This window comes from Somniosus microcephalus, chromosome 22, assembly GCF_052327205.1.
Source record: "Somniosus microcephalus isolate GS21.2 chromosome 22, FLI_Smic_1.0, whole genome shotgun sequence".
NCBI lineage: Eukaryota > Metazoa > Chordata > Chondrichthyes > Squaliformes > Somniosidae > Somniosus > Somniosus microcephalus.
In genome coordinates this window covers 6492254-6519869 of record NC_141008.1, presented here as the reverse complement: position 1 = coordinate 6519869, position 27616 = coordinate 6492254, and the positions used below count along the sequence as shown (strand labels likewise).

The following is a 27616-nucleotide window of genomic DNA, read 5'->3' as shown; positions in this document are numbered from 1 at the left end:
TTCTGTCTACCCTATCTATGCTCCTCATAATTTTGTACACCTCAATCAGGTCCCCCCTCAGCCTTCTCTGCTCCAAGGAAACCAACCCCAGCCTGTCCAGTCTTTCTTCATAGCTGAAGCGCTCCAGCCCAGGTAACATCCTGGTGAATCTCCTCTGCACCCGCTCCAAAGCAATCACATCCTTTCTATAGTGTGGCGACCAGAACTGCACACAGTATTCCAGCTGTGGCCTAACCAGCATTTTGTACAGCTCCATCATAACCTCCCTGCTCTTGTATTCTATGCCTCGGCTAATGAAGGCAAGTATCCCATATGCCTTTTTAACCACCTTATCCACCTGTTCTGCTGCCTTCAGGGATCTGTGTACATGCACACCAAGGTCCCTCTGATCCTCTGTCTTTCCTAGGGTCTTACCATTCATTGTGTATTCCCTTGCCTTGTTAGTCCTTCCAAAATGCATCACCTCACACTTTTCAGGGTTAAATTCCATTTGCCACTGTTCTGCCCATCTGACCAACCCGTCTATATCGTCCTGCAGACTGAGGCTACCCTGTTCACTATTTACCACCCCACCAATTTTCGTGTCATCTGCGAACTTACTGATCATACCTTTTACATTCACATCCAAATCATTAATGTAGACCACAAACAGCAAAGGACCCAGCACCGATCCCTGCAGTACCCCACTGGACACAGGCTTCTAGTCACAAAAACAACCTTCGACCATCACCCTCTGCCTTATGCCACTAAGCCAGTTTTGGATCCAATGTGCCAAGACACCCTGGATCCCATGGGCTCATACCTTCTTGACCAGTCTCCTATGCGGGACTTTATCGAAAGCCTTACTGAAATCCATGTATACCACATCCACTGCACTACCCTCATCCACACACCTAGTCACCCCCTCGAAAAATTCAATCAAATTGGTCAGACATGATCTTCCCTTGACAAAGCCATGCTGACTATCCCTGATTAATCCTTGCCTCTCCAAGTGGAGACTAATTCTGTCCCTCAGAATTTTTTCCAATAATTTCCCTAACACTGATGTTAGGCTCACTGGCCTGTAATTCCCTGGTTTATCCCTACTACCCTTCTTGAAAAATGGTACTACTTTAGCTGTTCTCCAGTCCTCTGGCACATCCCCTGTGGCCAGAGAGGTTCTGAAAATTTGTGTCAGCCCCTGCAATCTCCTCCTTTGCCTCACACAACAGCCTGGGATACATCTCGTCCGGGCCTGGGGATTTATCCACTTTTAAGCCTGCTAAAACCGCTAGTACCTCCTCCCTCTCGATGCTAATATGTTCAAGTATATCACAGTCCCCTTGCCCGATTTCTATGTCCACATCGTCCTTCTCCATAGTGAACACAGTTGCAAAAAATTCATTTAAAACCCCACCTACATCTTGGCTCCACACACAGATTGCCACTTTGGTCCCTAATGGGCCCTACTCTTTCCCTAGTTATCCTCTTGCCCTTAATATACTTATAAAGCACATTAGGATTTTCCTTTATTTTGCTCGCCAGTGTTATTTCATGGCCCCTCTTTGCTCTCCTAATTTCTTTTTTAAGTATCCCCCTGCACTTTTTATATTCCTCTAGGACTTCCTCTGTCTTTAGTCCTTTGTATCTGCCAAAAGCCCCCCCTTTTTTCCGAATCCATTCTCGTATATCCCTTGACATCCAAGGTTCCCTGGGCTTGTTGGTCCCACCCTTAACCTTTACGGGAACATGTTGTCATTGTACTCTCTCAATTTCCTTTCTGAAAGACTCCCATTGCTCCGATGTGGATTTTCCTACAAGTAGCTGATCCCAGTCCACTTTGGCCAGATCCTGCCTTATCATATTAAAATCGGCCTTCCCCCAATTTAGAACCTTTATTTCCGGTCCATCTCTGTCCTTTTCTATGACTACCTTAAATCTCACCGAATTATGGTCACTGTCACCAAAGTGCTCACCTACTAACACTTCTACCACTTGCCCGGCCACATTCCCTAGAATTAGGTCCAGTACCGCCCCCTCTCTTTTAGGACTTTCTACATGCTGGCTCAAAAAGCTCTCCTGGATGCACTTTAAGAATTCTGCACCCTCTAAACCTTTCACACTCTGACTATCCCAGTTAATATTGGGGAAGTTGAAATCCCCCACTATTATTACCCTATTATTTGCACAGTTCTCTGAGATTTGCCTCCATATCTATTCCTCTATCTTCTCCTGACTGTTTGGGGGGCCTATAGTATACCCGCAGAAAAGTGCTTGCCCCCTTTTTGTGTTTAAGTTCTACCCATATGGCCTCATTAGAGGAACCTGCTAATATATCATCCCTCCTTACAGCAGTAATTGACTCCTTAATTAATATTGCGACACCCCCTCCTCTTTTACCCCCCCCTCTGTCTCGCCTGAAGATTCTATACCCCGGAATACTGAGCTGCCAGGCTTGCCCCTCCCTCAACCATGTCTCCGTGATAGCAACAATATCATACTCCCATGTGTTCATCAACACCTTCAGTTCATCCACCTTATTCGCAAGACTCCTTGCATTAAAATAAATGCCATCCAGCCTTGCCCTACTCCCTTGTGCCGTTACATATTTGCTCTGCCTTCCAAGCTGACTTGTTTTTTCTTCTATATTTGGCTGTACATCACCCCCTATTATAGCTCCACTCTGTATCCCATTCCCGTGCCAAGTTAGTTTAAACCCCCCCCCCCCCCCCCCAACAGTGCTAGCAAACCTCCCCGCAAGGATATTTGTCCCGTTCTGGTTCAGGTGCAACCCGTCCGACTTGTACAAGTCCCACCTTCCCCAGAAGCAGACCCAGTGATCCAGGAAACTAAAGCCCTCCCTCCTGCACCAACTCTTTAGCCATGCATTCATCTGCTCTATCCTCCTATTCCTATACTCACTAGCACGTGGCACCGGGAGTAATCCAGAGATTACAACCTTTGAGGTCCTGCTCTTTAATCTGCTACCTAGCTCCCTAAATTCTTGCTGCAGGACCTCATCCCTCTTCCTACCCATGTCGTTGGTCCCAATGTGAACCACGACCTCTGACTGTTCACCCTCCCCCTTCAGAATGCCCTGCAGCCGTTCAGTGACATCCTTGAACCTGGCACCAGGGAGGCAACAAACCATCCTGGAGTCACGTCTATGGCCACAGAAACGCCTATCTGTTCCCCTTACGATAGAATCCCCTATCACTATTGCTCTCCCGCTCTTATTCCTCCCTTCCTGAGCAGCAGAAGCACCCCCGGTGCCAAGAAGTTGGCTGCTGCTGCCTTCTCCTGGTAAGTCATCTCCCTGAACAGTACCCAAATCGGTATACCTGTTTGAGAGGGGGATGGCCACAGGGGACCCCTGCACTACCTGCCTGTTTCTACTGCTCCGCCTGATGGTCACCCATTTCCCTTCTGCCTGTGCAGCCCTTACCTGCGGTGTGACCAACTCACTAAACGTGTTATCCACGACCCTCTCAGCATCGCGAATGCTCCAAAACTCATCCATCCGCAGCTCCAGCGCCTCAATGCGGTCTGCTAGATACATTTCCGGCACACATGGTCGTCAGGGACACCGGCAGTGTCCCTGAATTCCCACATAGCGCAGGTGGAGCATAACACGGGGCTGGGCTGTCCTGACATGACTTACCCTTTAAATTAATTTAAATTATTTCAATACCACCAATTAAAGATATACTCTAGGGCGCTTGTATGGCAGAAGTCCCCGCTACACCACAGAGACCCTAGAAAATATAAACTGCAGAGTTAAGGTTTAAAAAGAGAGAAATACTCACCAGCCAATCACTTACCTGTTTTCTGGTGACATCACACTTCAATTTCTTTTTACTTCTCTCCTTCCCTCTGAGTTCCAAGCTTGGAGACTGGTAAACCTTACCTGGTCTCTGGAGCCTTTTATACTCACCGCTCACCGCTCAGCCCACGATTCCCACCGACCCTCGCTCCGCACTGAGACCTTACCTGGTCTCTGGAGCCTTTTATACTCACCGCTCACCGCTCAGCCCACGATTCCCACCGACCCTCGCTCCGCACTGAGACCTTACCTGGTCTCTGGAGACTTTTATACTCACCGCTCACCGCTCAGCCCACGATTCCCGCCGACCCTCGCTCCGCACTGAGACCTTACCTGGTCTCTGGAGCCTTTTATACTCACCGCTCACCGCTCAGCCCGCGATTCCCGCCGACCCTCGCTCCGCACTGAGACCTTACCTGGTCTCTGGAGCCTTTTATACTCACCGCTCACCGCTCAGCCCGCGATTCCCGCCGACTCTCGCTCCGCACTGAGACCTACCTGGTCTCTGGAGCCTTTTATACTCACTGCTCAGCCCACGATTCCCGCCGACCCTCGCTCCGCACTGAGACCTTACCTGGTCTCGAGCCTTTTATACTCACCGCTCACCGCTCAGCCCGCGATTCCCGCCGACCCTCGCTCCGCACTGAGACCTTACCTGGTCTCTGGAGCCTTTTATACTCACTGCTCACCGCTCAGCCCACGATTCCCGCCGACTCTCGCTCCGCACTGAGACCTTACCTGGTCTCTGGAGCCTTTTATACTCGCCGCTCAGCCCACGATTCCCGCCGACCCTCGCTCCGCACTGAGACCTTACCTGGTCTCTGGAGCCTTTTATACTCACTGCTCACCGCTCAGCCCGCGATTCCCACCGACTCTCGCTCCGCACTGAGACCTTACCTGGTCTCTGGAGCCTTTTATACTCACCGCTCACCGCTCAGCCCGCAATTCCCACCGACTCTCGCTCCGCACTGAGACCTTACCTGGTCTCTGGAGCCTTTTATACTCACCGCTCACCGCTCAGCCCACGATTCCCACCGACTCTCGCTCCGCACTGAGACCTTACCTGGTCTCTGGAGCCTTTTATACTCACTGCTCACCGCTCAGCCCACGATTCCCGCCGACCCTCGCTCCGCACTGAGACCTTACCTGGTCTCTGGAGACTTTTATACTCACTGCTCACCGCTCAGCCCACGATTCCCGCCGACCCTCGCTCCGCACTGGGACCTTACCTGGTCTCTCGGAGCCTTTTATACTCACCGCTCAGCCCACGATTCCCACCGACTCTCGCTCCGCACTGAGGCCTTACCTGGTCTCTGGAGCCTTTTATACTCACCGCTCACCGCTCAGCCCGCGATTCCCGCCGACCCTCGCTCCGCACTGGGACCTTACCTGGTCTCTGGAGCCTTTTATACTCACCGCTCACCGCTCAGCCCGCGATTCCCACCGACCCTCGCTCCGCACTGGGACCTTACCTGGTCTCTGGAGCCTTTTATACTCACCGCTCACCGCTCAGCCCGCGATTCTCGCCGACCCTCGCTCCGCACTGAGACCTTACCTGGTCTCTGGAGCCTTTTATACTCACCGCTCAGCCCACGATTCCCGCCGACTCTCGCTCCGCACTGAGACCTTACCTGGTCTCTGGAGCCTTTTATACTCACTGCTCACCGCTCAGCCCACGATTCCCGCCGACCCTCGCTCCGCACTGGGGCCTTACCTGGTCTCTGGAGCTTTTTATACTCACCGCTCAGCCCACGATTCCCACCGACTCTCGCTCCGCACTGAGACCTTACCTGGTCTCTGGAGCCTTTTATACTCACTGCTCACCGCTCAGCCCGCGATTCCCGCCGACCCTCGCTCCGCACTGAGACCTTACCTGGTCTCTGGAGCCTTTTATACTCACCGCTCAGCCCACGATTCCCGCCGACCCTCGCTCCGCACTGGGGCCTTACCTGGTCTCTGGAGCCTTTTATACTCACTGCTCACCGCTCAGCCCGCGATTCCCGCCGACCCTCGCTCCGCACTGGGACCTTACCTGGTCTCTGGAGCCTTTTATACTCACCGCTCAGCCCACGATTCCTGCCGACCCTCGCTCCGCACTGAGGCCTTACCTGGTCTCTGGAGCCTTTTATACTCACCGCTCAGCCCGCGATTCCCACCGACCCTCGCTCCGCACTGAGGCCTACCTGGTCTCTGGAGCCTTTTATACTCACCGCTCACCCCACGATTCCCGCCGACCCTCGCTCCGCACTGAGACCTTACCTGGTCTCTGGAGCCTTTTATACTCACCGCTCAGCCCGCGATTCACACCGACCCTCGCTCCGCACTGAGGCCTTACCTGGTCTCTGGAGCCTTTTATACTCACCGCTCACCGCACGATTCCCACCGACCCTCGCTCCGCACTGGGACCTTACCTGGTCTCTGGAGCCTTTTATACTCACCGCTCAGCCCGCGATTCCCACCGACTCTCGCTCCGCACTGGGGCCTTACCTGGTCTCTGGAGCCTTTTATACTCACCGCTCACCGCTCAGCCCGCGATTCCCACCGACCCTCGCTCCGCACTGGGACCTTACCTGGTCTCTGGAGCCTTTTATACTCACCGCTCAGCCCGCGATTCCCGCCGACTCTCGCTCCGCACTGAGACCTTACCTGGTCTCTGGAGCCTTTTATACTCACCGCTCACCGCTCAGCCCGCGATTCCCGCCGACCCTCGCTCCGCACTGAGACCTTACCTGGTCTCTGGAGCCTTTTACGCTCACCGCTCAGCCCGCGATTCCCACCGACCCTCGCTCCGCACTGAGGCCTTACCTGGTCTCTGGAGCCTTTTATACTCACCGCTCAGCCCGCGATTCCAGCCGACTCTCGCTCCGCACTGAGGCCTTACCTGGTCTCTGGAGCCTTTTATACTCACCGCTCAGCCCACGATTCCTGCCGACCCTCGCTCCGCACTGAGGCCTTACCTGGTCTCTGGAGCCTTTTATACTCACCGCTCAGCCCGCGATTCCCGCCGACCCTCGCTCCGCACTGAGACCTTACCTGGTCTCTGGAGCCTTTTATACTCACCGCTCACCGCTCAGCCCGCGATTCCCGCCGACTCTCGCTCCGCACTGAGACCTTACCTGGTCTCTGGAGCCTTTTATACTCACCGCTCACCGCTCAGCCCACGATTCCCACCGACCCTCGCTCCGCACTGAGGCCTTACCTGGTCTCTGGAGCCTTTTATACTCACCGCTCAGCCCACGATTCACACCGACCCTCGCTCCGCACTGGGGCCTTACCTGGTCTCTGGAGCCTTTTATACTCACCGCTCAGCCCGCGATTCCCACCGACCCTCGCTCCGCACTGGGGCCTTACCTGGTCTCTGGAGCCTTTTATACTCACCGCTCACCGCTCAGCCCGCGATTCCCGCCGACCCTCGCTCCGCACTGGGACCTACCTGGTCTCTGGAGCCTTTTATACTCACTGCTCACCGCTCAGCCCACGATTCCCACCGACCCTCGCTCCGCACTGAGACCTTACCTGGTCTCTGGAGCCTTTTATACTCACCGCTCAGCCCGCGATTCCCACCGACCCTCGCTCCGCACTGGGACCTTACCTGGTCTCTGGAGCCTTTTATACTCACCGCTCACCGCTCAGCCCACGATTCCCACCGACCCTCGCTCCGCACTGAGACCTTACCTGGTCTCTGGAGCCTTTTATACTCACCGCTCAGCCCACGATTCCTGCCGACCCTCGCTCCGCACTGAAGCCTTACCTGGTCTCTGGAGCCTTTTATACTCACCGCTCAGCCCACGATTCCTGCCGACCCTCGCTCCGCACTGGGACCTTACCTGGTCTCTGGAGCCTTTTATACTCGCCGCTCAGCCCGCGATTCCCGCCGACCCTCGCTCCGCACTGAGACCTTACCTGGTCTCTGGAGCCTTTTATACTCACTGCTCACCGCTCAGCCCACGATTCCCGCCGACCCTCGCTCCGCACTGAGACCTTACCTGGTCTCTGGAGCCTTTTATACTCACCGCTCAGCCCACGATTCCCGCCGACCCTCGCTCCGCACTGAGACCTTACCTGGTCTCTGGAGCCTTTTATACTCACTGCTCACCGCTCAGCCCGCGATTCCCGCCGACTCTCGCTCCGCACTGGGACCTTACCTGGTCTCTGGAGCCTTTTATACTCACCGCTCAGCCCGCGATTCCCGCCGACCCTCGCTCCGCACTGAGACCTTACCTGGTCTCTGGAGCCTTTTATACTCACCGCTCACCGCTCAGCCCACGATTCCCGACGACTCTCGCTCCGCACTGAGACCTTACCTGGTCTCTGGAGCCTTTTATACTCACCGCTCAGCCCGCGATTCCCACCGACCCTCGCTCCGCACTGAGGCCTTACCTGGTCTCTGGAGCCTTTTATACTCACCGCTCACCGCTCAGCCCGCGATTCCCACCGACCCTCGCTCCGCACTGAGACCTTACCTGGTCTCTGGAGCCTTTTATACTCACCGCTCAGCCCGCGATTCCCGCCGACCCTCGCTCCGCACTGGGGCCTTACCTGGTCTCTGGAGCCTTTTATACTCACCGCTCAGCCCACGATTCCCGCCGACCCTCGCTCCGCACTGAGACCTTACCTGGTCTCTGGAGCCTTTTATACTCACCGCTCAGCCCACGATTCCTGCCGACCCTCGCTCCGCACTGAGGACTTAGGGCATCCAATAAATACATTTATTAATAACATAATAACGAGACAGTAACGAGCAAAAATTGATGGTATGTAACCCTGAATACTGGAAGAGGTTAGTGAGGAAGCAGCAGAGGGACTAACCATGATTATTTGAAAATTTGCTGGAGGAGAGCTGTTCTGAAGGACGCGAGGGTGCAAAATGCTGCACTTGTGGTTCAGAAAAGGATGAGTTAGACAGCTATTGACCAATTACTCTTATATCAGTAGTTGGGAAATTCCAAGCCACCATAATTAGAGATAAAATAATGAAGAGCATGGACAGATCAGAGATGGTCTACATTGATTTGTGAAGTGTAGGTCATATTTCACGAACCTTGTAGAATTATTTAGGAGAATAATGTATAGACTGGGGGATGTAGTAGATATAGTTTATATGTACTTCCAGAAATTATTTGATAAAACATCTCCTAAGAAATTTGTTGCGAAAATTCGAGCCCATAGCATAAACAGGAAGGTGATGGTATCAATAGATGGCTGACTCTGATTCTGACTCTGAGCACTCGGAGCAGCGGGAGCAGAGGAGGAGCAGCCGGGTATAAAAACCCACGACCAGCGAGGCCCGAGAGCACTCGGAGCAGCGGGAGCAGAGGAGGAGCAGCCGGGTATAAAAACCCACGACCAGCGAGGCCCGAGAGCACTCGGAGCAGCGGGAGCAGAGGAGGAGCAGCCGGGTATAAAAACCCACGACCAGCGAGGCCCGAGAGCACTCGGAGCAGCGGGAGCAGAGGAGGAGCAGCCGGGTATAAAAACCCACGACCAGCGAGGCCCGAGAGCACTCGGAGCAGCGGGAGCAGAGGAGGAGCAGCCGGGTATAAAAACCCACGACCAGCGAGGCCCGAGAGCACTCGGAGCAGAGGAGGAGCAGCCGGGTATAAAAACCCACGACCAGCGAGGCCCGAGAGCACTCGGAGCAGCGGGAGCAGAGGAGGAGCAGCCGGGTATAAAAACCCACGACCAGCGAGGCCCGAGAGCACTCGGAGCAGCGGGAGCAGAGGAGGAGCAGCCGGGTATAAAAACCCACGACCAGCGAGGCACACCAACTCCGCAGCGGGGAGAGAGGTAAAAAATAGTCAGTGTGTGACGTCACCAGGGAGCAGGTAAGTGATTGGTTGGTGAGTATTTCTCTTTTTTAAACTTTAACTCTGTAGTTTATCGTTACTAGGGTCTTTTCTGGTGTAGCAGGTACTGTTGGTAGACTATACAAGAGCCTTAGAGATATCTTTAATTGGTGATAGTAAATTAATTTAAATTAATTAAGGGGAAAGTCATGCCAGGAGAGCCCAGCCCCGTGATGTGCTCCTCCTGCTCCATGTGGGAATTCAGGGACACTGCCCCTGGTGACTACGTGTGCAGGAAATGCATCCATCTGCAGCTATTAGCAGACCGCATTGAGGATCTGGAGCTGCGGGTGGATGGGTTGTGGAGCATTCACGAGGCTGAGAAGTTCGTGGATAGCACGTTTAGTGAGTTGGTCACACCGCAGGGAAGGGCTGCACAGGAAGAAAGGAAATGGGTGACCACCAGGCGGAGCAATAGAAGTAGGCAGGTAGTGCAGAAAACCCCTGTGACCATTCCCCTCTCAAACAAGTATACCGTTTTGGATACTGTTGGGGGGAATGACTCACCAGGGGAAGGCAGCAGCAGCCAGCTTCCTGGCACTGGGGGCGCTCCTGCTGCCCAGGAGGGGAGGAAAAAGAGTGGGAGAGCAATAGTCGTAGGGGATTCTATAGTAAGGGGAACAGATAGGCGTTTCTGTGGCCGTAGACGTGAATCCAGGATGGTTTGTTGCCTCCCTGGTGCCAGGGTCAAGGATGTCACTGAGCGGCTGCAGGGCATTCTGGAGGGGGAGGGTGAACAGCCAGAGGTCGTGGTCCACATTGGTACCAACGACATAGGTAAAAAGAGGGATGAGGTCCTGCAGCAAGAATTTAGGGAGCTAGGGGCAAGATTAAGGAGCAGGACCTCGAAGGTTGTAATCTCTGGATTACTCCCGGTGCCACGTGCTAGTGAGTATAGGAATAGGAGGATAGAACAGATGAATGCGTGGCTAAAGGGATGGTGCAGGAGGGAGGGCTTTAGTTTCCTGGATCACTGGGTCTGCTTCTGGGACAGGTGGGACTTGTACAAGTCGGACGGTTTACACCTGAACCAGAGGGGAACCAATATCCTTGCGGGGAGGTTTGCGAGCACTGCTGGTGGGGGTTTAAACTAATTCGGCAGGGGGATGGGATACAGAGTGGAGCTATAGTAGGGGGTGATGTACAGCCAAATAAGGAGGAAAAAACAAGTCAGCAGGGAAGGCAGAGCAAAGATGTGAAGGCAAAAGGGAATATGGCAGGGCTGGAAGGCATTTATTTTAATGCAAGGAGTCTTGCAAATAAGGTGGATGAACTGAAGTTGTTGTTGAACACATGGGAGTACGATATTGTTGCTATCACGGAGACATGGTTGAGGGAGGGTCAGGACTGGCAGCTAAATATTCCGGGGTATAGAATCTTCAGGCGAGACAGAGGGGGGTGTAAAAGGGGAGGGGGTGTTGCAATATTAATTAAGGAGTCTATTACTGCTGTAAGGAGGGATGATATATTAGCGGGTTCCTCTAATGAGGCCATATGGGTAGAACTTAAAAACAAAAAGGGGTCAAGCACCTTGCTGGGAGTGTACTATAGGCCCCCAAACAGTCAGGGGGAGATAGAGGAACAGATATGCAGGCAGATATCAGAAAAGTGTGAAAATAATAGGGTAGTAATAGTGGGGGATTTCAACTTCCCCAATATAAATTGGGATAGTCAGAGTGTGAAAGGCTTGGAGGGAGCAGAATTCTTAAAGTGCATCCAGGAAAGCTTTTTGAGCCAACATGTAGAAAGTCCTACAAGAGAGGGGGTGGTACTGGACCTAATTCTAGGGAATGTAGCCGGGCAGGTGGTGGACGTGTCTGTCGGAGAGCATTTTGGCGATAGTGACCACAATTCGGTGAGATTTAAGGTGGTCATGGAAAAAGACAAAGACGGCCCGGAAATCAGGGTTCTAAATTGGGGGAAGGCCGATTTTAATAAGATAAGACAGGATCTGGCAAAAGTGGACTGGGAGCAGCTACTTATAGGAAAATCCACATCAAAACAGTGGGAGGCTTTCAGAAGGGAAATAGAGAGAGTACAACACCAACATGTTCCTGTAAAGGTCAAGGGTGGGACCAACAAGCAAAGGGAACCTTGGATGACAAAGGATATACAAAAATGCATTAGGAAAAAAAGGGGGGCTTTTGGCAGTTACAAAAGACAAAAGACGGTGGAAGCCCTAGAGGAGTATAAGAGGTGCAGGGGCATACTTAAAAAGGAAATTAGGAGGGCGAGGAGGGGCCATGAAATAACACTGGCGAGCAAAATAAAGGAAAATCCTAAGATGTTTTATAAGTATATTAAGGGCAAGAGGATAACCAGGGAAAGGGTAGGGCCCATTAGGGACCAAAGTGGCAAGCTGTGTGTAGAGCCAGATGAAGTAGGTGGGGTTTTAAATGAATTTTTTGCCTCAGTGTTCACTATGGAGAAAGACGATGTAGACATAGAAGTCGGGCAAGGGGACTGTGACATACTTGAACATATTAGCATCGAGAGGGAGGAGGTACTAGCGGTTTTAGCAGGCCAAAAAGTGGATAAATCCCCAGGCCCGGACGAGATGTATCCCAGGCTGTTGTGTGAGGCAAAGGAGGAGATTGCAGGGGCTCTGACACAAATTTTCAGAACCTCTCTGGCCACAGGGGATGTACCAGAGGACTGGAGAACAGCTAACGTAGTACCATTATTCAAGAAGGGTAGCAGGGATAAACCAGGGAATTACAGGCCAGTGAGCCTAACATCTGTGGTAGGGAAATTATTGGAAAAAATTCTGAGGGACAAAATTAGTCTCCACTTGGAGAGGCAAGGATTAATCGGGGATAGTCAGCATGGCTTTGTCAAGGGTAAATCATGCCTGACCAATCTGATTGAATTTTTCGAGGGGGTGACTAGGTGTGTGGATGAGGGAAATGCTGTGGATGTGGTTTACATGGACTTCAGTAAAGCTTTTGACAAGGTCCCGCATAGGAGACTGGTCAAGAAGGTAAGAGCCCATGGGATCCAGGGGGCCTTGGCGCGTTGGATCCTAAACTGGCTGAGTGGCAGGAGGCAGAGGGTGATGGTCGAAGGTTGCTTTTGTGACTGGAAGCCTGTGTCCAGTGGGGTACCTCAGGGATCGGTGCTGGGTCCCTTGCTGTTTGTGATCTACATTAATGATTTGGATGAGAATGTAAAGGGTATGATCAGTAAGTTCGCGGATGACACGAAAATTGGTGGGGTGGTAAATTGCGAGGAGGAAAGCCTCAGGCTACAGGACGATATTAACGGGTTGGTCAGATGGGCGGAAAAGTGGCAAATGGAATTTAACCCGGAAAAGTGCGAGGTGATGCATTTTGGACGGACAAATAAGGCAAGGGAATACACAATGAGTGGTAGGACCCTAGGAAGTACAGAGGGTCAGAGGGATCTTGGTGTACATGTACATAGATCCCTGAAGGCAGCGGAACAGGTAGATAAGGTGGTTAAAAAGGCTTATGGGATACTTGCCTTCATTAGCAGAGGCATAGAATATAAGAGCAGGGAGGTTATGATGGAGCTGTACAAAACGCTGGTGAGGCCACAGCTGGAGTACTGTGTGCAGTTCTGGTCGCCTCACTATAGGAAGGATGTGATTGCTTTGGAGAGGGTGCAGAGAAGATTCACCAGGATGTTACCTGGGATGGAGCGCCTCAGCTATGAAGAAAGACTAAACAGGCTGGGGTTGTTTTCCTTGGAGCAAAGGAGGCTGAGGGGGGACCTGATTGAGGTGTACAAAATGATGAGGGGCATAGATAGGGTAGATAAAGAGGAACTTTTCCCCTTAGTAGGGGGGTCAATAACAAGGGGGCACAGATTCAGGGTAAGGGGCAGGAGATTTAGGGGGGATTTGAGGAGGAACTTTTTCACCCAGAGGGTGGTTGGAAGCTGGAACTCACTGCCTGAAAGGGTGGTAGAGGCAGGAACCCTCACAACATTCAAGAAGCATTTGGATGAGCACTTGAAATGCCATTGCATACAAGGCTATGGACCAAATGCTGGAAAATGGGATTAGACTGGACAGGGAGGGATGGGCGGCGCAGACACGATGGGCCGAAGGGCCTCTTTCTGTGCTGTAAAACTCTATGAATCTATGAATCTATGACTGGACAGACCGCAAAGGTTTCGATCAATAAATGTTGGTCTGATTGCCAGGCGGTGGCTAGTGGTTTACCAGAGGGATCGGTGTTGGGACCAGTTTTCTTCTCCATTTATAAACTATAAATAAATGCTCTGGACGTAGACATAAGGGAGTGCATATCAAAGTCTGATGAAACTACCGGATTTTTGTAAAAACCCATCTGGTTCACTGATGTCCTTTAGGGAAGGAAATCTGCCGTCCTTACCTGGTCTGGCCTATATGTGACTCCAGACCCACAGCAATGTGGGTGACTCTTAACTGCCCTCTGAAATGGCTTAGCAAGCCACTCCGTTGTTCAAGGGCAATTCGGGATGGGCAATAAATGCTGACCTTGCCAGCAACGCCCACATCCCGTGAATGAATTAAAAAAAAACTGGGAAGAAAAATGCAGGAGACTACAAGAGGATATAAGCAGGCTAGGCCAATGGGCAGAAAAGAGACAGGTGCAGTTTAATATAGAAAAATGTGAGCTGATACATTTTTGGGAACAGGAATAAAGAATGCATGTACCGGAAACTCTTTTTTTATCCGGGACTGGCGTGGTGCCGGTTGATCAAAAAGTCTGGATTACAGAGAGGTATACTTATCAAGGTACGAGAGCCCCATACACGGCCACAGGTGCAGGAGCCCCGGTTACACGGCACTTGTGCAGGAGTCCCGGTTACACGGCCACAGATCCAGGAGTCCCTGTTGCACGTCCACAGGTGCAGGAACCCCGGTTACACGGCCACAGATCCAGGAGTCCCTGTTGCACGGCCTCAGGTGCAGGAGACCCGGTTACACGGCACTTGTGCAGGAGTCCCGGTTACATGGCCACAGATCCAGGAGTCCCTGTTGCACGGCCACAGGTGCAGGAGACCCGGTTACACGGCACTTGTGCAGGAGTCCCGGTTACACGGCCACAGATCCAGGAGTCCCTGTTGCACGGCCACAGGTGCAGGAACCCCGGTTACACGGCCACTAATATATAGTAAAACTTGCCGGAACTTACTCCTGAATTTTGCCGGTTAAGAGAGATTTCCGGATATTTAGGTGCCGGTTAAGAGAGTTTCCTGTACATGGTAACATTCTCAGTGCAATGCAGGTCAACGGGGTCTAAGTGTTTAGATATATAAATCTTTCAAAAGTGAGTGGACAGTAAAAAGAAAGCCGTTAAGAAGCAAATGGGGTATTGACTTTATAACACAAGGGATTGAATACAAAAACAAAAGGATCATGATGATTTCAGGAAGGTAGGGGTACAGCTGGAGAAGAAAGACCCTAATAAATGATTGCAGGGCATACACCATTGTCAAAGTTAGCAGCAGAATTACAATTATAGGAACATGTGAATAAACGCCAGCGTCAGAGTAATCATTCTACACTAACACACCAAGCAGGGAAAGTGCCCCGATCGGCACAACTCTATTACTAATCTAGGAGAAGGGCAGGTATGGAGATGCAGTCATGTTAGCAAGGCAGGGGTCAAGCACCTAATTTTAGAAGGAAAAATTCAAATGAATTGCCATTGACCTCCCCTCCCTTCCACAACCAACCTGCACAATTTAGTCTGGTTGAAGTGGCACAGGAGGTCTGTTTTTTTTAAATTCATTCACAGGAGGTGGGTGTTGCTGGCAATGCCGGCATTTATTGCCCATCCCTAGTTGCCCTTGAGAAGGTGGTGGTGAGCCGCCTGCTTGAACCACTGCAGTCCGTGTGGTGAAGGTGCTCCCACAGTGCTGTTAGAGAGGGAGTTCCAGGAAAGTTCCTTAAGGAAAGCTTCTAACAAAATTCTAGACAAGGGACCATTTGGTGGAAATATGTCCTGCTGGAGATAGAGTATCAATCAAAGAATTTCTTCAGAGTTATTGTGGGAGGGGAGGCCAGCGGTTTGCCAAGTATGTCCCCTTCTGTTGCAGTAATCCATTAATGTTCGCCATTTGGTGTTTTGTATATATGTATCTTAAGTGTCAAAATGATGCTAGATGTTAAAGGCAAGCTTTAAAAGTACTATTTTGACATTTGATTTCCGTGAATTTACTTGAGGTGCAGTAAATAACTCTAAGCCTGTGGAACGCAAAGCAGTGGTGATGACAGTGTCAGCTGACAGTGAAAATATGAACCATTATTATTAAAACATGAGGCAGGACCGACGGAACACTCCGGGTTCTAATTATATTGATCGTTCTTGCATTCTTGCTATTCTGTGATAAGCCCAACCATTTCAGTGAGGTTTTCATAGGTGATTGATTTTCAGCTAGGCAACAAAGAATCTTTTTACTTCTCATTTGCATTGCAAATAACACATTGAGTAATGTAACAGTTGATAACTTCGCCTCATATTTCTGTGTTCTTCAGTTTTATTTCCAACACTGCCTGACAGGTAGACCTGCTAATGATACTTGTAATGTGTTTCATCTGTATTTGTTTAGGCTTTTCAGAAGTTGGTATTTACTGGCACAGTCTTAAAAACCCACAGTAGAGAATGCAGTAGCACCTTGTTCATTGACCCCTCCTTTTATATTGTGCTGCAGTGCCAGCTAGTACATATATAAACTGTCAATACCATATTTTTATCTGGTGTATGAATATTTGAATTAACTTTTCTGTGCCAGAATAGAGAGTGTAACCCCGATTCTATATGCCCAGTAAAATCGCTGCCAGGAATGCCGCTTACTGCGACTCAGGCCCGTGCTTAAGGAATTATGTCGAATGTGTTATTTATCTTCAATCTATTGTCACAGTAACATCAACTTGTGTACTGATTGTCCAGCATTGAATATATCAATAGCAAAAATCAGAAATGGTTCCACCAAGTAGTCAGATGTGAATGAGTTCATATTAGATTCACTTGGAAGATTCAGCCAGGTCAGCAGGTGAGTGGTTAAAAATCTGGTTCCCATGTTGTGCAAGATTGTTATTTGTGTTGTTGTGTCTTTTGGATTTGGATTCTCAGTAATTACAAGTCCTAAGTAAGGTATATAAAGAAACTTTGAATATTTCTGCCAGATATTCGATTGTTCAATACAATTCCTTAGTTTTCTTCAAGTTTCAGATATTATTGCTTTGTGAAGGTGAAGCCCCAAAGCTGGCTTTCGAACAGTACTAGTACAGCCCTAAGAGCTTTCTGCATTTCATATATATTTATCATAAATATGTATCATTACACTGAGCTGAAGCCTAATGTATGGGCTAGGCCAGACAGGCTGTAGACAGCGAGATTAGATCATGGACTTGTCTTCAGAGCTGTGATACGACTTTGCCTATGAGTGCCTTGATGCGAGTGTCAGCATTGTAAGAAGTCATGTGTACAACAAAGGTTGATTTAAACTACTTTTTTTTAACTGGAGAGAGCCTAACTTGCTAATTTTTCATAGCTTATTTGCCCTTTCATTCTCTGAGGTTGTATTTGTTTAGGAATGCCACTGATTGCCAGAAAAGACTGTGGGGTGTCTAATATTTTCCCAGTCAGTGCAGCAATCAGGCAGAGCAGAATACTGTGGCATGCCTGGGATATGAATTTTTAATGTACCACTATATAACACAGTCCTTGCAGCACAGCTGCATTATTCTCCTGAGCTTACAGATTTTATGCTTTACTGAACAGAACATGTACTGGGGGCTTAGTACTTCAGTTTGTATTAACCCTTAGATTACTGACTGTGCAAAAGTTAATTTCCCTGTGGGCCACAAGTATGTACTAGATGGAAGATCTTAAATAATGCAGTTCTGTTAAGGTTATCATTGGGGAATTACTAGAATAATATGTGACTACTTCTGTATTACTGGCTACTTTTCCCAGACTGTAATGTGAAAACCTTTATAAATCCTAAAGAGACCTTAAATAAAGAGTGCATTTATCATTTTTGACTTTTTAGATTTATTTTTGACAGCAAACTTACTTTTCTCTAAATCCTGCAGTTTAAATAATTAGATGTGTATGACTTATTTTCTGGTCAGATAATAAACGGATCCTTTCCCCTTCTTAGTAAGGCTTCCTTTGTTCTTAAAATATACTTAGTAAAAAAATATTGTTTAGCATAACATCAGTATTCTGTGGGAAAGAATATTTGAGTCGTTATATTTGGGCTGATGTATAGATCTCCTACTTTCCCTCTCTTAGTGCTTTAATTGGCATAATGCATTAATTGACCCTAGAATTTCAGAGTGGGCAGGCGAAATGGGCATTCTGACCTCTTAATATCACAACAGAATGAATATTAATTATAACAAAAACAAGCTATCTGCCTTATTAAAATTGGTTTAAAGTTGCAGTATTGAAGAAGCAAAAGAAAACACAAGGTCAAGTTGTGTAATATCATCACATCTAACAATGTCAGCAGTATTACTTGTCTCTAATTGATGCCTAATTTTTCCAACTACACCCGGATATATTTTTAAAATAGGTTTTGAGTCGCTGTGTTGGGATGGGTTTAAGTGCATAGCTATTTGAGTGTAGAATGTATCCTGCTTACGGCTAGCAGTTGTTTGCAATATTATTCACCAAATTACAGGAAATAAATCTTCTAAGAATGGTTTATTTACCGCAACCTAACATAGGCTGGCATTATTGTAGCATTTCTTCATATCTGCTGATGATCAGAGGCTGACCTACACATTGTAAACACTTCTGTAGTTTGAAAGCTGTAGTGTTTGAGTTAGCTAATCTCTTATTCAGCAATTCCATTTTTGCTTAATTTGCTTAAGTTTAGTCAAAATAGGAGCTAATTGGTTGGGGCCATCCACTTCTGATTGTACTGGCATTAATTGTGACTGGTTTAGGATTGATTTTATGTTTGATTTACACAAGTGATGCCTTGTACTCCTGAGAAACTAGAAAGAAGTGGAGTGCAGGGACGTCTTGTCCAGTGATTTTCCACAATATGTTACACACTTAACAGGAGTAAATGTAAAGTCTGTGATAGCACCCAAAAATGTTTAGAAACCATGTTATATAAATAGTAGGACAGTTTAGTACTGCTCATCGAGCTCAGCTCTACTGGGTGGCAGTGGAGGACTGTGAAAGCATTGCTTATAATGACAACATTTTATTATACCAACTCTGCATCGATGAATATAAGTAACACTTTCTTTTACAAAGGTAGAATCTGAACAGATATTTATATATTTGCTATAAAATGAGACAATGAATAACAAGCTGTTGTATATTGAGGTTTTAACCGTATCAGCGATTGACTTGACTTCAGATGTGATTGCGTCATTAAAACCCCAGTAGATTATCATTCATTAGATTATGTTCGCTGTCTTGTATATATGTAAAAAAGGTACCACTGTACCTTTGTGATATGTGACAAATAGTGAAAAAAATGACAAACAAAAGAGCTGCACAAAAAGCATGCGTAGTACAACTAGAATTGGAATTGAGAATTCAGAATGAGCATTCTGAGTGAGTGTACAACACTGCAGTAACCAGTCACCCATTGCTACTAGTCAACTGATATGGTTTGTAAAAAAACACCCAACATTTTATAGTTGCAGATTTAGTTTATATATACAGTTGCACTGACGGGAGCTCCTACTTAAACCGAGGGGGTCTCCAAAAGCACATGGTCTCAAGCGTGTGCTCAACCACACCAATAGCCCCAATGCATCACTGCATCCTCCTGTAATACCTAACCACACCAATAGCCCCAATGCATCCTCCTGTAATACCTAACCACACCAATAGCCCCAATGCACCACTGCATCCTCCTGTAATACCTAACCACACCAATAGCCCCAATGCATCCTCCTGTAATACCTAACCACACCAATAGCCCCAATGCACCACTGCATCCTCCTGTAATACCTAACCACACCAATAGCCCCAATGCACCACTGCATCCTCCTGTAATACCTAACCACACCAATAGCCCCAATGCATCCTCCTGTAATACCTAACCACACCAATAGCCCCAATGCATCACTGCATCCTCCTGTAATACCTAACCACACCAATAGCCCCAATGCACCACTGCATCCTCCTGTAATACCTAACCACACCAATAGCCCCAATGCATCACTGCATCCTCCTGTAATACCTAACCACACCAATAGCCCCAATGCACCACTGCATCCTCCTGTAATACCTAACCACACCAATAGCCCCAATGCATCCCTAACCACACCAATAGCCCCAATGCACCACTGCATCCTCCTGTAATACCTAACCACACCAATGGCCCAATGCACCACTGCATCCTCCTGTAATACCTAACCACACCAATAGCCCCAATGCACCACTGCATCCTCCTGTAATACCTAACCACACCAATAGCCCTAATGCATCACTGCATCCTCCTGTAATACCTAACCACACCAATAGCCCCAATGCACCACTGCATCCTCCTGTAATACCTAACCACACCAATAACCCCAATGCACCACTGCATCCTCCTGTAATACCTAACCACACCAATAACCCCAATGCACCACTGCATCCTCCTGTAATACCTAACCACACCAATAGCCCCAATGCACCACTGCATCCTCCTGTAATACCTAACCACACCAATAGCCCCAAAGCACCACTGCATCCTCCTGTAATACCTAACCACACCAATAGCCCCAATGCACCACTGCATCCTCCTGTAATACCTAACCACACCAATAGCCCCAATGCACCACTGCATCCTCCTGTAATACCTAACCACACCAATAGCCCCAATGCACCACTGCATCCTCCTGTAATACCTAACCACACCAATAGCCCCAATGCATCACTGCATCCTCCTGTAATACCTAACCACACCAATGGCCCAATGCACCACTGCATCCTCCTGTAATACCTAACCACACCAATAACCCCAATGCACCACTGCATCCTCCTGTAATACCTAACCACACCAATAGCCCCAATGCACCACTGCATCCTCCTGTAATACCTAACCACACCAATAGCCCCAATGCACCACTGCATCCTCCTGTAATACCTAACTACACCAATAGCCCCAATGCACCACTGCATCCTCCTGTAATACCTAACCACACCAATAGCCCCAATGCACCACTGCATCCTCCTGTAATACCTAACCACACCAATAGCCCCAATGCACCACTGCATCCTCCTGTAATACCTAACCACACCAATAGCCCCAATGCACCACTGCATCCTCCTGTAATACCTAACCACACCAATAGCCCCAATGCATCACTGCATCCTCCTGTAATACCTAACCACACCAATAGCCCCAATGCACCACTGCATCCTCCTGTAATACCTAACCACACCAATAGCCCCAATGCACCACTGCATCCTCCTGTAATACCTAACCACACCAATAGCCCCAATGCACCACTGCATCCTCCTGTAATACCTAACCACCAATAGCCCCAATGCATCACTGCATCCTCCTGTAATACCTAACCACACCAATAACCCCAATGCACCACTGCATCCTCCTGTAATACCTAACCACACCAATAGCCCCAATGCATCACTGCATCCTCCTGTAATACCTAACCACACCAATAGCCCCAATGCATCACTGCATCCTCCTGTAATACCTAACCACACCAATAGCCCCAATGCATCACTGCATCCTCCTGTAATACCTAACCACACCAATAGCCCCAATGCATCACTGCATCCTCCTGTAATACCTAACCACACCAATAGCCCCAATGCACCACTGCATCCTCCTGTAATACCTAACCACACCAATAACCCCAATGCACCACTGCATCCTCTAAATACCATTCGGCAAAACTACTGTATCTTCACAAAATGCATATATCAAAGAATCACAGAAACGCACAGCACAGAAGGAGGCCATTCAGCCCGTCGTGCCTGTGCTGGCTCTTTGAAAGAGCCGGCGTGTTTAGTCCCACATCCCCGCCTTTTCTCCGTAATATTTTAATGCAAGGAGTCTTATGAGTAAGGCAGATGCATTGAAGGTGTTGATGAACACATGGGCGTATGATATTGTTGCGAGCACAGAGACATGGTTGAGGGAGGGGCAGGACTGGCAGCTCAATATTCCGGGTATAGAATCTTCAGGCGAGACAGAGGGGGGTAAAAGAGGAGGGGGTGTCGCAATAGTAATCAAGGAGTTAATTACTGCTGTAAGGATGGACGATATCTTAGGTTCCTCTAATGAGGCCATATGAGTAGAACTTAAAAACAGAAAGGGGGCAAGCACTTTCTGGGAGTGTACTATAGGCCCCCAAACAGTCAGGGGGAGATAGAGGAACAGATCTGTAGGCAAATCTCAGAAGTGTAGAAATAATAGGGTAATAATAGTAGGGGATTTCAACTTCCCCAATATTAACTGGGATAGTCAGAGTGTGAAAGGCTTAGAGGGTGCGGAATTCTTAAAGTGCATCCAGGAGAGCTTTTTGAGCCAGCATGTAGAAAGACCTACAAGAGAGGGGGCGGTACTGGACCTAATTCTAGGGAATGTAGCCGGGCAAGTGGTAGAAGTGTCAGTAGGAGAGCATTTTGGTGACAGTGACCATAATTTGGTGAGATTTAAGGTAGTCATGGAAAAGGACAAAGATGGACCGGAAATAAAAGTTCTAAATTGGGGGAAGGCCGATTTTAACATGATGAGGCAGGATCTGGCCAAAGTGGACTGGGATTAGCTACTTGTTGGAAAATCCACATCAGAGCAGTGGGAGTCATTCAGAAATAAATAGAGAGAGTACAGCGCCAACATGTTCCCGTAAAGGTCAAGGGTGGGACCAACAAGTCCAGGGAACCCTGGATGTCGAGGGATATACAAGAATGGATTAGGAAAAAAAGGGAGGCTTTTGGCAGATACAAAGGACTAAAAACAGTGGAAGCCCTAGAGGAGTTTTGAATGTGCAGGGGGGGCACTTAAAAAAGAAATTAGGAGAGCGAAGAGGGGGCAGGAAAAAAACGCTGGCGGGCAAAATAAAGGAAAATCCCAAGGTGTTTTATAAGTATATTAAGGGCAAGAGGATAACCAGGGAAAGAGTAGGGCCCATTAGGGACCAAAGTGGCAATCTGTGTGTAGAGCCGGAAGATGTAGGTGAGGTTTGAAATGAATATTTTGCATCTGTGTTCACTATGGAGAAGGACGATGTAGGCATAGAAATCAGGCAGGGGGATTGTGATATACTTGAACAAATTAGTATCGAGAGGGAGGAGGTACTAGCGGTTTTAGCAGGCTTAAAAATGGATAAGTCCCCAGGCCCAGACGAGATGTATCCCAGGCTGCTGTGTGAGGCAAGGGAGGAGATTGCAGGGGCTCTGACACAAATTTTCAGAACTGCTCTGGCCACAGGGGAGGTGCCAGAGGACTGGAGGACAGCTAATGTAGTACCATTATTCAAGAAGGGTAGTAGGGATAAACCAGGGAATTACAGGCCAGTGAGCCTAACATCAGTGGTAGGGAAATTATTGGAAAAAATTCTGAGGGACAGAATTAGTCTCCACTTGGAGAGGCAAGGATTAATCAAGGATAGTCAGCATGGCTTTGTCAGGGGGAGATCATGTCTAACCAATTTGATTTAATTTGGCTGAGGGTAATGCTGTTGATGTAGTTGACATGGACTTCAGTAAGGCTTTTGACAAAGTCCCATTTGGGAGACTGGTCAAGAAGGTAAGAGCCCATGGGATCCAGGGCAATTTGGCACATTGGATCCAAAATTGGCTTAGTGGCAGGAGGCAGAGGGTGATGGTCGAAGGTTGTTTTTGTGACTGGAAGCCTGTGTCCAGTGGTGTACCGCAGGGATCGCTGCTGGGTCCTTTGCGGTTTGTAGTGTACATTAATGATTTAGATATGAGTGTAGGAGGTATAATCAGTAAGTTCGCAGATGACACGAAAATTGGTGGAGTGGTAAATAGCGAGGAGGGAAGCCTCAGGCTACAGGGTGATATAGACGGGTTGGTTAGACGGGCAGAACAGTGGCAAATGGAATTTAACCCTGAAAAGTGTGAGGTGATGCATTTTGGGAGGACTAACAAGGCAAGGGAATACACAATGAATGGTAGGACCCTAGGAAGGACAGAGGATCAGAGGGACCTTGGTGTGCATGTACATAGATCCCTGAAGGCAGCAGGACAGGTAGATAAGGTGGTTAAGAAGGCATATGGGATACTTGCCTTCATTAGCCGAGGCATAGAGTATAAGAGCAGGGAGGTTATGATGGAGCTGTACAAAACACTAGTTAGGCCACAGCTGGAATACTGTGTGCAGTTCTGGTCGCCACACTACAGGAAGGATGTGATTGCATTGGAGAGGGTGCAGAGGAGATTCACCGGGATGTTACCTGGGCTGGAGCGCTTCAGCTATGAAGAGAAACTTGACAGGCTGGGGTTGTTTTCCTTAGAGCAGAGAAGGCTGAGGGGGGACCTGATTGAGGTGTACAAAATTATGAGGGGCATAGAGAGGGTAGATAGAAAGGAACTTTTCCCCTCAGTAGAGGGGTCAATAACTAGGGGGCATAGTTTCAAGGTAAGGGGCAGGAGGTTTAGAGGGAATTTGAGGAAAAACTTTTTCACCCAGAGTGGTTGGAATCTGGAACTCACTGCCTGAAAGGGTGATAGAGGCAGGGACCCTCACAACATTCAAGAAGCATTTAGATGAGCACTTGAAACACCATAGCATACAAGGCTACGGACCAAGTGCTGGAAAATGGGTTTAGAATAGGCAGGGCTTGATGGCCGGCGCGGACACGATGGGCCGAAGGGCCTCTTTCTGTGCTGTATAACTCTATGACTCTAACCCTCTAAGTTCCTCATCCTCAAGTACCCGTCCGACTCCCTTTTAAAATTATTTATGGAATCAGCTTCCACCACCTTTTCAGGTCGAGCGTTTCAGATCCCGAGAACTCTCAGTGAAAACATTCTCCTCCTCTCCCCTCTGGACCTTTTTCCAATGATTTTGAATCTGTGACCTCTCTGTTCTGACCCACTCGCCAGAGGGAATAGTTTTTCTCTCTCTACTCTATCAAAACCTCTCATCATCTTGTAAACCTCGATTAGGTCACCTCTTCACCTTCTCTGTTCCAAGGAGAACAGTCCGAACTTTTCCAACCTCTCCTTCACAGTCTAAGGATAAGGGGTAAAGCCATTTAGGACTGAGATGAGGAGGAATTTCTTCACCCAGAGAGTGGTGAACCTGTGGAATTCTCTACCACAGAAGGCGGTTGAGGCCAATTGATTAAATATATTCAAGAAGGAGTTGGATATATTTCTTGAGGCTAAAGGGATCAAGGGATATGGGGAGAAGGCAGGGACAGGGTACTGAATTTGGATGATCAGCCATGATCTCATTAAATGGTGGAGCAGGCTCGAGGGGCCGAATGGCCTACTCCTGCTCCTATCTTCTATGTTTCTATAACTGAAGTCCCTCATCCCTGGTAACATCCTGGTAAACCTCCTCTGTCCCCTTTCTAAGGCCTTTACATCTTTCCTGAAGTGTGGGGCCCAGAATTGTCCACAACACTCCAGCTGAGGCCTAACCAGTGATTTATAAAGTTCCAGCACGATCTCTTTGCTTTTAGATTCTCTTCCTCTATTTCTAAACCCAAGTAACCCATGTGTATTTTTAACCCCCTGATCAACTTGCCCCGCCACCTTTAAGGATTTGTGTATATGGTCACCAAGGCCTCTCTGCTCATCTACACTTTTCAAAATCGTGCCATTTATAGTGAACTCTCTTTCCGTATTAGTCCTCCCAAAGTGCATCACTTCAAACTTCTCCGCATTGAACTCCACCTGCCATGTTTCTGCCCATTTCACCATCCTATGTCATCCTGAAGCCTATAACTATCCTCATCATTGCCAAGTTTTGTAACATCTGCAAACTTTATAATGCTGCTCCCTACACCCGAGTCTAGGTCATTTATAAAAATTGCAAAGTGCAATGGACGCAAAACTGACCTTTGGGGAACACCACTGCAAACCACCTCCCAGTCAGAAAAACATCCCTCCACCACCACCCTCTGCTTCCTGTCACTGAGCCAATTCCGTATCCACTTTCCCCTTAATACCATCTGCTTCCATCTTCTTAATAAGGCTCCTGTGTGGCACTTTGTCCAATGCCTTCCGAAAGTCCACATCTACTGCACTACCTTGATCAGCCTTCTCTGTTACCTCATCAAAGAATTCAATCAAGTTAGTCTGTCAAGATTTACCTTCAACAGATCCATGGCGGCTCTCCTTGATTAACCTATGCCTTTCCAAATGAAAGTTTATTTTATATATGTTTTCTTAGAATTTAAATGTTTTTTTACAATAATTTTAAGCTATTATGAGCCCTAAATGATGTGGGTGTGAGCTGTTTTAGCCCACTTACCAATAGAGATGAATTCACAGCGCAGCCCTCATGAAGGGCTTGAATGCAGCAGTTTGCTCACATAATGTGGCCATAATATGAGTGTTTATGTGTGAAGTCGAGCTGCCTAATGCAGTAATAGTAAACCGATTTGATGGTTTGGAGCTAGGTACGTTGCATGCGCTAATGTAAGGAACATTGCCTTGTATTTGCCTCTGATAAGTCTAACCTCCTTGTCGCTGGTGAGGGGAGGGGGAATGATCTACATCCCCATCTCAGCTATTGCCCCCTTTTAATGTGTACCTAACAGGAGAGTTGGTGTCGACCATCTTTGCCTTCTATTGTTTCCCAGCAGCAATATCTGAAATAGAACTCCAGATTTTGGCAAAAACAAGTCATTAAAATTAATTTACATTTTAATCCCGAGGTTGTTTGCATAAAACTGGCATTGAATTTAACATAATGATGCATTCATATATCATCATTCTATTTTATATCAATTTATAATTACATCATAAATGTATTTAGTATTTTTATTCTTAACACAGAAGAAAGCATCTTTGTAAGCACAGAACCTGCCTAAGCCTGGAGTGATTTGCCGTCAGTGTTTGAAAGGTTAAATAACTGTGGAAACTCAAAGTGAAGTGCATCAAATGTAATGTGAAAATAGAAATATAATAGGTTAAATCTGGAAAGTGACACATTAACCTGAGGAGACTCAGAAGGACTAATGCAAGGTGTGAGTCTGCAGGATTATTCTAAATATATTCATGTGTACAGCAGTTATACAGCGCACAAATGACCTGCAGGTTAACCTCTAATTTCCGACAGCAATAAATGGAAAAGGTCAATCCTGCAATTCTGCTTGTACTGTCAGCTCTCATATTGCTGGAGTATTATGAAACTGAGTCAGACAGGTAACTGAGGCAACATTTTAATGAAGCATAGCTTCATCTTTGTCAGTTGTTACTGCAATCCCTTTTATTTCCAGGTGTAAAATGCATTGTATTTTTTGAGCTTCATTCAATGTATTTTTACATATTTTTAGTAACCGCCTGAGACAACTTGCAAAATAATTTTAGGCACATCAAATTTACAAAAGATTCTGCAGGACAGCATTGAATATTGCAAAGAAAGAATCAAAAATGGGCACTGTTCTTTAATTAAACTTAAATATTAGGTTTTTTTTCTATTCATTATGGTGGAAAAACTCAGCAGCTGCCCTGATTGGAGTGACTGTTGATAGTGGGCAATTTCTGCTAATCAACATACTCTACATTGAGACTGCTGCATGCTTGGGATGCATTACAAATGTGTGTGTACTATCACAAATTAGATTATGATTACATTGAGATGTGCATCCAGTTAGGGATCGATTAGCTTGTTACATGGGCAACGTTAAATTCCTTCATCATATAACAAAATAACCCATATTCTGTGAGGACCTATTCTTTTATGTCATTACCATACAGTACAACCTTTCCTGGTCTATCTGTCCCCTCTCTTTCCTTCCCCTAATCCCTTCCTTTCCTCTCCCTCCTCTCCTCTCCACTCCTCTACTCTCCCCTCCTTCCTCACATCTCCTCTCCTC

The 27616-nt window shown here is 47.9% G+C and overlaps 1 protein-coding gene across 1 annotated transcript in view; it reads left to right on the top strand.

Annotated features, from left to right (window-relative positions):
• Positions 1–27616, top strand: part of cux1a (cut-like homeobox 1a) — a 436348-nt gene that overhangs the window by 240133 nt on the left and 168599 nt on the right. The gene's annotated exons all lie outside the window — the stretch shown is intronic.